Genomic DNA, 13,442 nt, shown 5'->3' with positions numbered 1-13,442 from the left:
CATTTTGGTTTGTAGAACTGTATAGGGCAAGCTTTGCAAACACATGCGAATCAGCGTTGTTTGATTGGCAAGCCTCTAGTTTGCCACACACAGGTTCTTAAACTAGAATTTTCACATCTTCCCAAATAGAAAAAAAAAATAATATTAATATATGCTCTAGCACTGTCAGCCTGTTCCTTGCTTATTGTGTATCAAAATAGTCATCATATTTTGTCAGCAGCTAGTCACTCAAGGGCAGAGTCTATGTTTTATCAAATCATAGTGAATCTCAAGAAAAAGGTGATCTTTGCTTCCTAAGTTGACCCTGGACAGGATGGCTGGTGGCATTGTGGCTGTGTCTGGCCACTTTTTGCTTGGGGAAGAATTGCTGGTAGAGACCTTCCTCTGTGTACAGAGTGCTGGCAGCCTGAGCCTTGCGCTCCAGGCATATCTCTACCTACAAGTTCCTCCAGGTTGACCTGGTTGGTGCCTCCCTTCCCCACCCCAGCTCTTCCTGCTCCTTGGCTTCCACCCCACTCCACTGCTCCCTGGGATTCCACCCCTGGAGAGAATCATTTTCTTGTTCAGGGCAGGGATAGTCCATGTAGTTGACAGGGCTGTTGACTCCTAGCTTGGTGCATAGATGCTTTTGATGATGGGGCTGCCTGTTTCAGAGCCCTTTACTGTGTTCTTTTATCCAGTCTACTCAGGCAAAGTGGAGCAACTGACGTTGAACCCAGATCAATCGCTGTGAAGGCTAGCTGCCTTGCTTGGATTAACTGGAGTCTGCTAGAAAGGAGTGCAATTGGTCCATGGTCCCTGGCAGTTCTAAAATTATCCTGTCCCAGGAGATTATGCCATGAGACTAGCTTTGTTGTAAAGAACCCCAGAGGAGAGAGGCATAGCAGTTGCCTTCACCTACAAGCATGCCTCCACCCAGGCTTGCCTTTGTATCTCTGCCCTGGCTCAGCCAGTCCTTCTTGGATTGGATTATAACTATTAACTTTCCCACTAAGTCTGACTGTTCAGAGCTCAGATGACCACAGCTGCACGGTCTAGATGTAGAAAATGATATTTTCTTTTGTTTAGGAGAAATAAGGCTGGAATTTTCCCAAACAAATTATTAGGGAAACAAAGCAAAAGCAAATAATAAAAGAGCACAGAAGCCACTATGTTTTTTGTTTTGTTATATTCTACTCTTTCAAGTTTTAGTTTTAAACTTTTAATCGAAGTTACATTTTTCCCTCTCCAGAAATAAACACTTGTGATTCCCTGAGCTGGTTATTTTGATATTTATTCCTTGTAGGTGATACTTGTAGTTTCATTTTTCAGTCTGAAGGTTTATCTGTTCACTTCCTGCTGTGGAAGATGATGACTTGGTTCTCTTTTTCCTTCTGACCCCCCATCTAACCACAGCTTCCTTATTTTCCTATCCTTGCAATAGTTAAACAGTAATTAGATCAATTTTCATAGCCAAGCCAAGTACAACTTCTTTTCTTCGGAGTCAGTAATTGCTTTGTTTGTTCACTGACTTAGCTTTTTATGTACTCATCATTAATTTTACCCAAAGCTTTTGAATAGTTTTCGAATTCTTCCCTCAGATGCATCAGGTATTCTGTCAATTGCATTTTCCTCGAAGAAGGTGTCCCTGAGCCTCCTGGCTTGCTCTTGTCTGGACTGGCTACCTTCTACATATGGGCACAGATGTCTCCCTGAGGACCTCCCTTTGTCATCATCCTGGGAATCCCCATCATTTCTCTCCTGTATCAGTTCTCCAGTTACCCTTGGCACATGCCTTTCTCATCTTTGTAGACTCCTTTGTTTTGGTGTAGTTCGTGCTCAATAAGTTTCCTGGTGAAGGCTGCACAGGATGTATATTTTTTTTCTATTTAGTTTATTGATTTGTGTTTTGTCTATTCATTTTATAGCAAGTGCTGAAAATATGTTTACCACTGTCAATTGATAGTTTATCTGACTGCAGACTTACAGGATGGAAGATTTGAAGGCATTGTCTCATCATCCCCTTCTGGATTGTGGTGTTGCCGTTGAGAAATTCAGATTCCTTAATTGTTAAGGAATCTTAACAATTAACAGTTGTAAAATTGTTCTGATTCCTTAATTTTGTCTGTAACCTTTCTACACACCTGCTGTTTGTGGAAGGAAGTTTATAGAATTCCTTTCTGGAAGTTTATGGAATTTTCTCTTGGCCTCCATAATCTTGTAATTTTCATGTGTGCTTCGATATGGGTCTGTTTTCATCCATTGTTCTGGGTTCTTCCAGTTCAGAAATCTATGTCTTTCAATTTGGGAACTTTTCTTGAGTTATCTTATTGATCATTACTTTTTGTCTATGATGTCACTTTCAGAAAATTATTGTTCAGATACTAGATATTTTGGGCTGGATACTAGATATTTTCTTACCTTTTCTTTACTCTTATCTATCGTTTTATTTCTTGTTTCTATTTTGGGGGAGATTTTCTCAATATTATCATGAACTCCTTCCACTGAATTTTTCATGAGTGTAATCAATCATATTTTAAATATTTAAAATTAAAACCTTTTTGTTCCCTGAATATATATACATATGTATTTGTGTATGGCTTTTGTATTTATTTCTTTCTTGATTTTGTTTTATGGTTTCAGTGTCTTATCTTTCTGAGGAGTTTTGTTTTGTTTTAAAGCTTTTTCCTTCCTGCACAGACTCAGTTTCCCCAGGTTGCTATTGTCTGTCTGTTTAGGTCTTTACCTTTTGTGTTAGAGACTTTCCTTGTATTTCTGATATCCTACGTTGTCCACTCATATCTAAGTGGGGGATTAAAAAACTAAAGATGTAGTGGGTTTGTTGACTGGGAAATTCACCATTGAGTGATTTGGGAAGACTGATGTTAGTACCTCTTGGGCTGGTGAGGGTGCTCAGAAAAAGCTCTTGCAGTCTTTTTCCCGGCTGATGGGAAAAGCCTGGCTGTCAGGGATCTGGGAACTAGGTGGAGAAGAAGGCTGATCGTCTCAGCATCTGCATGTTCATGTAACCCCTCCATGGTATTAAAACACCTGAGCTGTGGCTGACATACTGCAATACAGAGACCTTCTCTTTTCTGCCTTTTTTGCGGGTAGTTACATGTTCATGTAACTCCTCTGGGGGAAGAGGCAGGGAAGAAACTCCAGGTGTTTTTTTGCTGGGGTAGAGAAGGGGCAATCATTTAACTACTCAGACTGGCTGAGACCTGGGAGACCTAATTGCTTCCTTAGGAGTCTTTCAATTTTCATTTTCGATCACCCCTCTCCCTACAGAGGGTGCCATTGTCTTGACGTATTTAGATTGCAAGGAGATCAAACCAGCCAATCCTAAAGGAAATCAACTCTGAATATTCACTGGAAGGACTGATGCTGAAGCGCCAATACTTTGGCCACCTGATCCGAAGAGCCAACTCATTGGAAAAGACCCTGATGCTGGGAAAGATTGAGGGCAGGAGGAGAAGGGGACGACAGAGGATGGGATGGTTAGATGGGATCACCGACTCAGTGGACATGAGTTTGAGAAAACTCTGGGAGATAGTAAAGGACAGGGAAGCTTGGCATGCTGCAGTCCATGGGGTCGCAAAGAGTCAGACACGACTGAGAGACTGAACAACAACAATTTAGCATTTTCAGATTCCATGGTATAAATCAGGGTGGATCTTGGCTTCCCTTCACCCCACCAAAGTATTTTTACTATTGTCTCTTTTCTCATTCTCTCCATCCTTGTGGGTTTGTCCCTCAATTGTCATTTTATTGGACTCTCAGGTGGGAGAGAAAGCAAAAGGTTTGTTTACTCTGCTCTGAGTGCCTGAAGTGTAGCTTTCTTAACCACCCCTGCCAAGGGACTAGTGTGGTTTAGCCACGGCAGTGTGCTGCCATTTTTCCTATCTTTACCCAGACTAAGTATTTTCTTTTATTTTTAATTTAATTTTTTTACTCTTTGGGTGTACCATATGGCATGTGGGATCCTAGTTCCCTGGCCAGGGATCAAACCCAGGCCCCCTGCATTGGAAGCATGGAGTCCTAACCACTGGACCACCAGGGAAGTCCCAGTAAATATTTTCTAACCAGTCTGGGTGTATTTTCTCACCTGGCCCAGTTTAGGCCCCTCATTCCTTCTTATACCACTCTAAGGATCCCCTTCCAGTTGATTCCAGAGGTGATAGGAAGCAAAACCCCTCTCCAGCCCTAGCTTGAGTAGAGTATAGCTTACTGGTCATAGAGCCCTGGTTCCTGTTTCTCAAATTGGCTTTGTCTAGGAGGACTCATTATGTCACCTTGTCCTCTGAGTGTGACACCTTTCAGTGAAGCTCAGCCTCTATAAGTCTAATGTTTTAAGCTGGAAGATGTGCCTGGTGTCATTGGTGATCATGTGGTCTCCAGTGGAAATGATCATATTTCCTCCTGGAGGCATTTATCACATAGTTGCCTTACCAACAGCTACATCCTCTCTTCCCATTTCAGAGCTCACGCCTTTTCTTGGAAGGGGCACCAAGTTCCTGTTTCTGGCTTGGATGAGCAGGGTGACGGACTTACCCTGCTCCTCACAGATGATCACAACTTTCCCCACCCTGTTTAACCAGCTGAGACGTTCTTCAGGCTCCCTTAATGCAGTGTGATCTTACAGCTTTCTATCTCAGTAGCTTGACAGTACCAACATGATTTTCTGGGTATGCAGAGAGGAGTGATGCAAGAGTTCGCTTCCACTGAAGTAGGAAGAGTGTTGATCACACACCACCTTATCTGTGTAGAAAAAGCAAAGCTCTGTACTCTCATGATGGTGGCTATGCACTGGGAATCCAGAAAAACCAGTGCTGTCAGTTGCTACAGTGGAGCAGATGCAGCAGTCATTCTGAAGGATGACAGCGAAGGATGGTTAGGAAACTTTCAGCTGGAACTCACTAGGTACCATTGAGAACAAAAGCTTGGCCAAGGGGAATACCTTCGGTGCTCATTCTTCCCTCTGTATTTCCACAGATGTCCTTCCCTTTTTCTAAACAGAACCTTTGAAGACATTGCAACATCTTTTTCCAAGCAGCATACCTTTTCTTTAATGTGCTGAGTAATTCGTATAAGTTCTTTTTGTCTTAGCTGAAACGTGAACTCTCCCAGGTTAAGAGCGCATGTCTAATGAATACTAGATCATTGTATCAGATGAATTTTCCAGATAATTGTGAACACTTGACAGTTAAAATATATATATATACACACACACACTCACACACACATATATGTTGTCATAATTATCCAAGTTGTATCCAATAGTCTATATTCACTAAATTCTTTTTTAATCTATTGTATTTTTATTTTTTTAAACTTTTTATTTTGTATCAGGGTATAGCTAATTAACAAACAATATGGTGTATTCACTAAATTCTTGATTATACTTTCACTTCTCTTTGGCTGAGTAGACTGAAGCCATACAGTATTCAATTTAAGTATTCCCAAGTATATTATTTAGAAATAATCCTGATTGAAAACATTGACAGGACATTAATTTTACTTATTATTAGTTGTTTTTCACCCATATATTTCTTAGCATAGTGTTGTGATTGTCTTGATTTTTATAGCTAAGGAGAGTAGCTTTGGAAGAGGAAGGGAAGTGTGCAAGTTAGGTTTCTAGTCCTCTAGGTTTTACGTTTCTAAGAGGAAGATTTCTTTGGATTTCAACAATATTTCATATATTTTTCCTTTGGTAACTCCAGGCTATTTATTTTTTTAGGTTGAGAGCTTTGGAAATGCTTAGCTAGAGTATCAAAATGAAAAACTTTACGTCGTCATATACTACATGAAAGACTTATAAAGTAGAACTCTGTCAAGTATCTTACTCCCTTTACCTAACGTTTTTGCAAAATTCTAGCCTGATTTAATAGGGAAAACCTGTAATGTCTCTTCTCTTTATCCTGAATAGAGTTCTAATAGTGTTTTTCTGTTAGCTATTTCTTTAGAAACTGTCATGTCCTCAAGTATCCCCCAATATTAAGTTTCAGCCACAACTTGTGAGATTTCCACATGACTACCGTGCTGTGATTCATGGGGTCGCAAAGAGTTGGACATGACTGAGCGACTGAACTGAACTGACCCCAAAGTTAAATTGTGTTTTTTTTTTTCCCTACATAGTAGTGATTTCTGTGTTTATTATTCTGCAGATACAATTTAAGCATTCTGTAAAGTTAGATTTTACCATTGGGATTATTTTTATTTCATAGAAGGCAGTTGGCTTTCTATTTTATTTTCCTGCCTTGAGTAATAAAAATGCTTGATCCTTTAAGCATGCAGAGAAAAAGAAAACAATTTAACTGAATTTTGAGTGCTATTAGATATGTAAGTTTTAGGTGTGAATGCTTTTTACTTTTTTAATATGATATTCAGCTTATTTGTCACAAATTTAAGCCAGTTACAGAAGCAGTACATTAAAGAATTCTTGTTCATAGATTTTGGAATCATAGCTGAAGGTTTTTGAAGCTCAGATGGTGACACATCCCGCTTTCCTCCCCCAGACCAAGGATGGAACTCTGCCTGCCACTAGCATTCCCCAGCTCTCAGTGTGCTCTCTGGACTCTCCCTGCCATCATTAAGAAGAAGTCATTTTATAGAATTTTATATATTCATTGTTAAAAAATTGTGAACAATAACTCCCAAACTGTTCCAGAGAGAATCTTGGTAAACTCCCCTCTCCATCATCTTTATCATCATTTGACTTTCTACAAATCTTTAGCAACTTTCTAGAAAATAATTAACCAAAGAAGCATTGTGTGCAACCATTTATGTAACTCCAAATTCTATAATCTTTACATATATAACACATATATAGATACATAAACACACACACGTATGTGTGTATGTGTATATATGTATATATATATATATATACACTTTATGAGATTATACTTAGACATGATGTTCTTTGGGTAACAGTGTTCAAAATAGGCATCTTCTTATAGGAATAATTATCATTTTTAATAGCCTGGTGACAGTCTGTCTTGTTAATATGCAATGGTATTTTTGAATCACTCCCCAATTGTTGGATATATTTTTTGTTTGTTTGTCTTTAAGTAAATAGTATTGCTTTATCTTTTTCCCATTTGGGAATTGTTTTCTCAGAAAATATTTTTCAAAATACCACTCTGGGATTAAAGGATTTCTAGTTGCCTGGAGAATCCCAGGGACGGGGGAGCCTGGTGGGCTGCCGTCTATGGGGTCGCACAGAGTCGGACACGACTGAAGTGACTTAGCAGCAGCAGCAGCAGTTTCCATTAATCATTGTCAGCAGGTACATAATAATAATTTGTAAAAGCTCACTGGCTATATAAAGTTTCCATTACCTCTTTTTTGACCTTTTGGATCCATGGTATCTCTTTTGGGTGAAGACATAAGGTTTATCTGGAGTTCTTGAGGCCGTGTCGTGTACCCAGTTGTAGGTCAGATAGTAAAGCTGGAGTAGCCTGACAGGTTTATTTGCAGAGACTGTGTTCTTATGGATAAATGTCTACAGCCTCTCTTTATTTTGTTGGATGTCTGATAGGAAAAGTTTCCAGGGATCAGTAACAAAATGTGGAGGGGTTGTAATGAGATCTGTGAAACTAAATTTGTCTTTAGTACCTGGTCTAGGGTTCATGGAAGTGGGGAAGGCATTATATGTTCAGTAGGGAATTCCGACTCTCCCACCCATTTCCCCGTTCCTGTACTGCATGAGGAAGTAGGAGGGGCAGGACAGCCAGTAACAGGAGAGAATTTTGTAGTAATGCAGTTTCTTGATAAAGAACTGGAGCAGAGTGAATTCCTATTCAGATCCCTACCCCGACTCCCCCCAATCTCTCAGTCTGATGTTTAAAACCTAGGCTAGATTTCTAAGTTAGCCATTATGTGGTGGTGTGTTCCCAAGCCTCGGGTTTTCCATCTCTTAAACAAAGCATAATGACACCTAATTAATAGTCCACTTCAGAAAGATTCATGGCCTAATGCTTGTAAAAGACTTTGAGCTTTTCCCAGAGTGTTTTATATACGTTCATGAGTAATGAGATGGCCTGCTCTATTTAGCAAAAGACATCTAAATTATGGGTTTCCCAGGTGGCACTAGTGATAAAGAACCTACCTGCTAATGCAGAAGATGTTAGAGACATGGGTTTGATCCCTGGGTTGGAAAGATTCCCCTGGAGGAGGGCATGGCAACCTACTCCAGTATTTGTGCCTAGAGAATCCCGTGGACAGAGGAGCCTGGCAGGCTACAGTCCATAGGGTCGCAAAGGATTGGAGACGACCGAAGCAACTTAACACATGTGTATTATGCCCATTTTACAGATGAAAAAAGTGAGCCTCATAGAGGATAATGCCTTGTTGAGAATCAGACGATAAATTTAATGTGGTGTCTGTGAAATTTTTCTTGGTCTTTGTGGAAGAACTGACTCATTTGAAAAGACCCTGATGCTGGGAAAAACTGAAGGTGGGAGGAGAAGGGGACAACAGAGGATGAGATGGCTGGATGGCATCACTGACTCAATGGACATGAATCTGAGTAAACTCCCGGAGCTTATGATTGACAGGGAGGCCTGGCGTGCTGCAGTCCATGGGGTCGCAAGGAGTCGGACACTACTGAGCGACTGAACTGAACTGAACTTGTGGAACAAGTGGAAACGAAAACAAATTCTGCATAAGTGTATGTGTTGGGAAAGTGGATTTTACAATTTTTAAGCAGATATAACCTTTTGCTGAGATAGGCTACTCCTTTGTGAGGAGGAATCATGTTTGACAAATTCCCTAGAGTTCTTGAGGGACACTGCATAGTTATGGATGCTAGGGATAAACTGAAAAGACACCTCACAAAGGTTATTAAATAAATTGAGTCAGTGGGAGGCTGGGAGAAATATTTTTAAAAGTCAGGAATAGGGAGGGGACTGGAAGACAGAACAGAGGTTAAGCATAGATAGACATGTCTCAGATTACGAATGTGAGTAAGTTGGTTTATTTATTACTATTTCTAAAGTAAAACATGTAGAAGAGGGAGTGCACAGGGTAAACTCCCAAGTTTACAGTCAACCTGAACCTTTTGGGACATAAGAAGCCAAATTGCTGGTCTCGAGTTCATGCAAAATGTCAGGGAAGTAGTAAAGGAAGCATTTAGGTAAAATGAATCCACCTGTACATACAAACGGATGTTCTAGTTTACTCAAGAATGAGATTCAGATATTATTGCAAATTCTTAACTGAAGACATTGATTCACTGTAGGATTTGGAACAAAAAAGCTAGCTACATCTTAGCTGTTGTTGCACATAATTCAGAAATGCTACCTTACCGGTTTTCATGATCCTTAAGCATGTAAGATTGTTTCATCGATGTACCTTAAAAACATAATGCACTTAGAAAAAAGCAAGTATATTAATCGGCAGCATAGACGATTGTATAAATAGTTCTGTCCAGTTCTTTGGTCTAGAAAGATAAATGCTGAGGAGACACGTGGACATGTTATACCCTCTGAAGCCATGGCAACCCAAGCTCTGTTGTACAGGAAGATCTTTCATTTCCAGATAATGCTCCAGTGGCCCCCTTGTAGTTAATTGAGCATGTAAGATGTGCCGGACTCCATGTTCAGTTCTTTACATTGGATTGTGTCATTTAACCCTCCCAACAATCCCTATAAAGTGGGCAAGATTATTTTTGGCATTTTTATAGATGAAGAGCCTAAAGGAGACTTGGGAAAATTTTGTTATGTGGTAGAGCTAGAGTTCAGAACAATACAGTCTGACTCCAGTGTACTCTGCAAGCTCTCCTGAGCTACACGTACTGAGCTACCTGCTTGCCTACTCCCTCTGTTATTTTCCTTCCTGGTCAACAGAGTTGGACAACCTGGAAGAAAACACAGAGGTCTGCTTCAAACAAAACTAAAAGCAACCAGTTCCCCTGGGTATCATTCCAAGCCCCTTAGCACTGTCTTCACAGCAGCACTGATGAGTAAAAATGTTTTGTGAGGGACTTCCCTGGGAGTCAAGTGGCTAAGACTCCATGCTGCCAATGCAAGGGGCCTGGGTTTGATACCTGGTCAGGGAACTAGATCCCACATGCCACAACTAAAGATCCTGCATGCTCAACTAAGACCCATGCAGCCAAATAAATAAATACATATTTTAAAAAAAGAAATATTCTGTGTGCCAGGCATGTAATTTAGAAGTTTCTAGTTGCCACATTAAAAAAAGCAAAACACAACAAGTAAAATTAATTTTAATAGTATATTTTGGGTAACTCAGTACATAAAAAATACTTTATCATATAATCATATAAGAGTTATTAATGTGATACTAGAAACAACTCAGGAGCTTACTATGAGCAATACAGTATAATACAATGCAATGCAATTCAATAGAATATCTTATGCAGTACAGTGGATAAAGTGAAATGTAGTCCTACCAAAGTTAGGAAACATATTTTACACCACTTCAGTTTTAAATTTTAAATTAAAATTAATTAAAGTGAAATTTAAAAATTAGTCTTCAGTTGTAATAGCCATGTATCAAATGCTTAATTGCTGTTTGTGGTGAGTGTCTACCATATTAAGTGGAGCAGCCCCATAGCAGAAGTTACTCTCTGTCTCCAAAGGCCTGGGGACTCCAGATTCTCTATCCCAGCCTATTCCTTGACCCCTTCCAGCCCCCATGTCATCTTCCCTGCCTATACCCAGGGCTACCATGTACAGTTGTACAGGTTATTCACTGCAAAACTCTGGGATGTCATTCAGGTGGACGATTTGGTAGATGTGTTTACTGTGAGGATGGAAGTAAAGTGTCTAAACGAAGAGACATAATTTCCTAATTCATGCAAAGGCATTTTTGGGGGAGGGGGCAGTGGTTGCAGTCCTTTTATATCTTCCTAGCATTCCAGCAGTTGGGCCTGACATTTTTCTCTTCTATGCTCAGGACTTTTCCAGTGTTCACAGTCTACGGCTAAAAGTAAGGAAGCAGCTTCAGTCAGCCTCTCCTGTCCCCAGAATCATGTCAGGAAGCCATAGTCACTTTTCGTGGTAGTTTACCTTGGACCCGTGTGCCTCACTCATCACTGGATCCTCAGTGCCTGGCACGTAGTATATAGGTGCTGAACACATTCACTGATTTGAACTGTCATCTCAGAGTTCACTCAGGGCCCCTGTATTGTAGCCTGAGTTGCCCTTAATGAATCTTGACCTGAGGCTGATTTATCCAAGTTCGCTGACCTGGCTCTCTCTCTCACCAAGTCACAACCCTTGTTCTGAATAATAATTGTCATGATTTTTATTATTACTGATAATCGATGCCATTTATTGATCCCTGTTCATCAAGCATTCTGCTTAGCAGTTTATGTGAATTATTTCATTTAATCTTTCCAAACATCTCTAGAAGGTAGGTACTGTTTTATGAGCAGGAAACTGAGGCACTGAGAAATTAAGTTAATTTACTTGAGGTCACCCAGGTGGCTCAATGGTAAAGAATTCGCCTGCAATGCAGAAGACACAGGAGATGCAGATTCAATCCCTGGGTCGAAGATCCTCTGGAGGAGGAAATGGCAAACCTCTCCACTATTCTTGCTGAAAAATCTCAGGGACAGAGGAGCATGGTGGGATACAGTCATGGGGCCCCAAAGAGTCAGACACCGCTGAGCGGCTGAACATACACACATACACAGCTAGTCAGTGTCAAAGCTGAAATTTAAAACCAGTTCTGTCTGACTTCAAAGCCCTTCTAATGGTTTAAGTGACAAAACTGGGCTTCTCTTCTGGTATCTGGAGCCTGACTGACAAGTCACTACACTGTCTTTGCCCAGAATTCCTTTGGGGAACTTTCTATTCACAGTCCATGTAGTTTGGGTGGGGTTGACACTAACGCCAAGGATGGTCATGTGACTCAGCTTTGGCCAGTCTGAGAAATGCCTCCTTACCTGGCCAGGTGATTGGTCAGAGGTGAGCACATGACCTAGACTCACTCACTCAGGCTCTTTTTCTGGTTCAGTTTAAGACAGGAGGCATTTTTTTCCCTCTGGGATTTTTAGGCTGCTGGAGTAATGTAACCTAGAACTTCTGGTGGCCATCTTTTCACTACATGGAGGCAGCTGTTTGAAGGAGGAGGGAGTGAATGAGGATGACATGCAGAGAGAAGTACCAAGTGGTGGTGAGAGCACAGATTGCAGCATTTGAACCCCAGCATTCAGATGTGCCTGAAGCATCCAGGACTTCTTGGTTTTGTGAGCTAATACATTCCTTTTTGCTGTTGTGTGTCCAAATCTAGTTGTTTCGAATTGAAAGCGCTAATAGACAGACTTTTCAGAAGATATTTTTGTCGTGGATTTCCCGTTGCTGTTCTCTGTCTGCCAACTGGATTAATTCACTACTTCTTGGGCCTGGGTGCCTCCTGTGGTCTGCTCTGTGCTTGGAGGTCTTTGATCCCTGTAGACTCTGTACATATTCAGCTTGTTTCTTCCCTTTTCAATCTGTGAGCCCTGCCCCAATGGAGATTCCACACCCAGCCCTTCCCTGGTACTCCCTCCAATCCACTACCCCTGTGGCACAGCCCACACACGGAGATGTCAATTGTGCCATGAGTGGAACATTAGGGAAATCGGATCTTTGTAGACATTAGAACAATTACTCATCAACCTACGTTTGAATGTTGATCAAAGATTGTTGAATGCTTAACTCATCTGGCCCCTGACACTCTCTGGGATCTCAGCCAGTTTTGGCCAGAGCGTTGCCTCTTATCCCTAGTTTCCTTGGCTCCCAGCCTTTCTGATCAGCTGCCTTCTTCTGTTCTCTCAACTCCCCTGTGATTCTGAGCTTCCAGCCTTCTATTGGCTTCCTGCCCACATCTTTCCGGTGGCCCTCTGAGGGCATTGTTCCATTGTGAATCAGCATTCCCACAGCCCAGCTGCCTCACAGAGGGAGAACACTCCCTTCTCTGCAGCTCTTTCTTCTGTAGCCTTCTCCTGGCTTCCCTTTGTTCCTTCCAGGACACGCAAAAGCCTTTCTCCTTTAGCATTCAAGCCATTCATGCAAATACGCTTCTGATTTCTCCTTTTGTCACCAACCTCATGGTCATGCTGCTTGTTAGACTCACCTGGTTCATGGTTTTCTCTCCCAACTCTGCCTTCTCTGCATTCATATGTACAACTAGCTTTATATATATCTGTGATAAGTTGTCCAGTTGCCTTGAGGTACTTAAAGGGAGTAGCTAATTGTGACCAGAGTGGTATATCAGGGACGCTTCATAAAAGAGATTACCTGTGATCAGGACCTTAACAAATGAGCCGGATTTCAACAGGTGCTCTTCTAGGCAGAGAGAACTCAAACAAAGGCATGGGGAAATGAAGACATCTATGTCCTTGAGCTCTTGGAAACAGATGGTAGGATGGGAAGAGGGAACCCAGGTAGAATTTGACATGATGATATGTAGTTAAGATTAAGGAATAAGCCAAAACAGAATCCAGT

At 41.1% G+C, this 13,442-nt stretch overlaps 1 protein-coding gene across 5 annotated transcripts in view; it reads left to right on the top strand.

Annotated features, from left to right (window-relative positions):
* The window catches only part of TEC (tec protein tyrosine kinase), a 146,813-nt gene that overhangs the window by 1,292 nt on the left and 132,079 nt on the right, over window positions 1–13,442 (top strand). The gene's annotated exons all lie outside the window — the stretch shown is intronic.

The sequence above is a fragment of the Moschus berezovskii genome, chromosome 5 (assembly GCF_049115385.1).
Source record: "Moschus berezovskii isolate FMDL1 chromosome 5, NW_MosBer_1.0, whole genome shotgun sequence".
NCBI lineage: Eukaryota > Metazoa > Chordata > Mammalia > Artiodactyla > Moschidae > Moschus > Moschus berezovskii.
The sequence above is the reverse complement of the archived record's forward strand: the minus strand, read 5'-3'. Positions and strand labels throughout refer to the sequence as shown.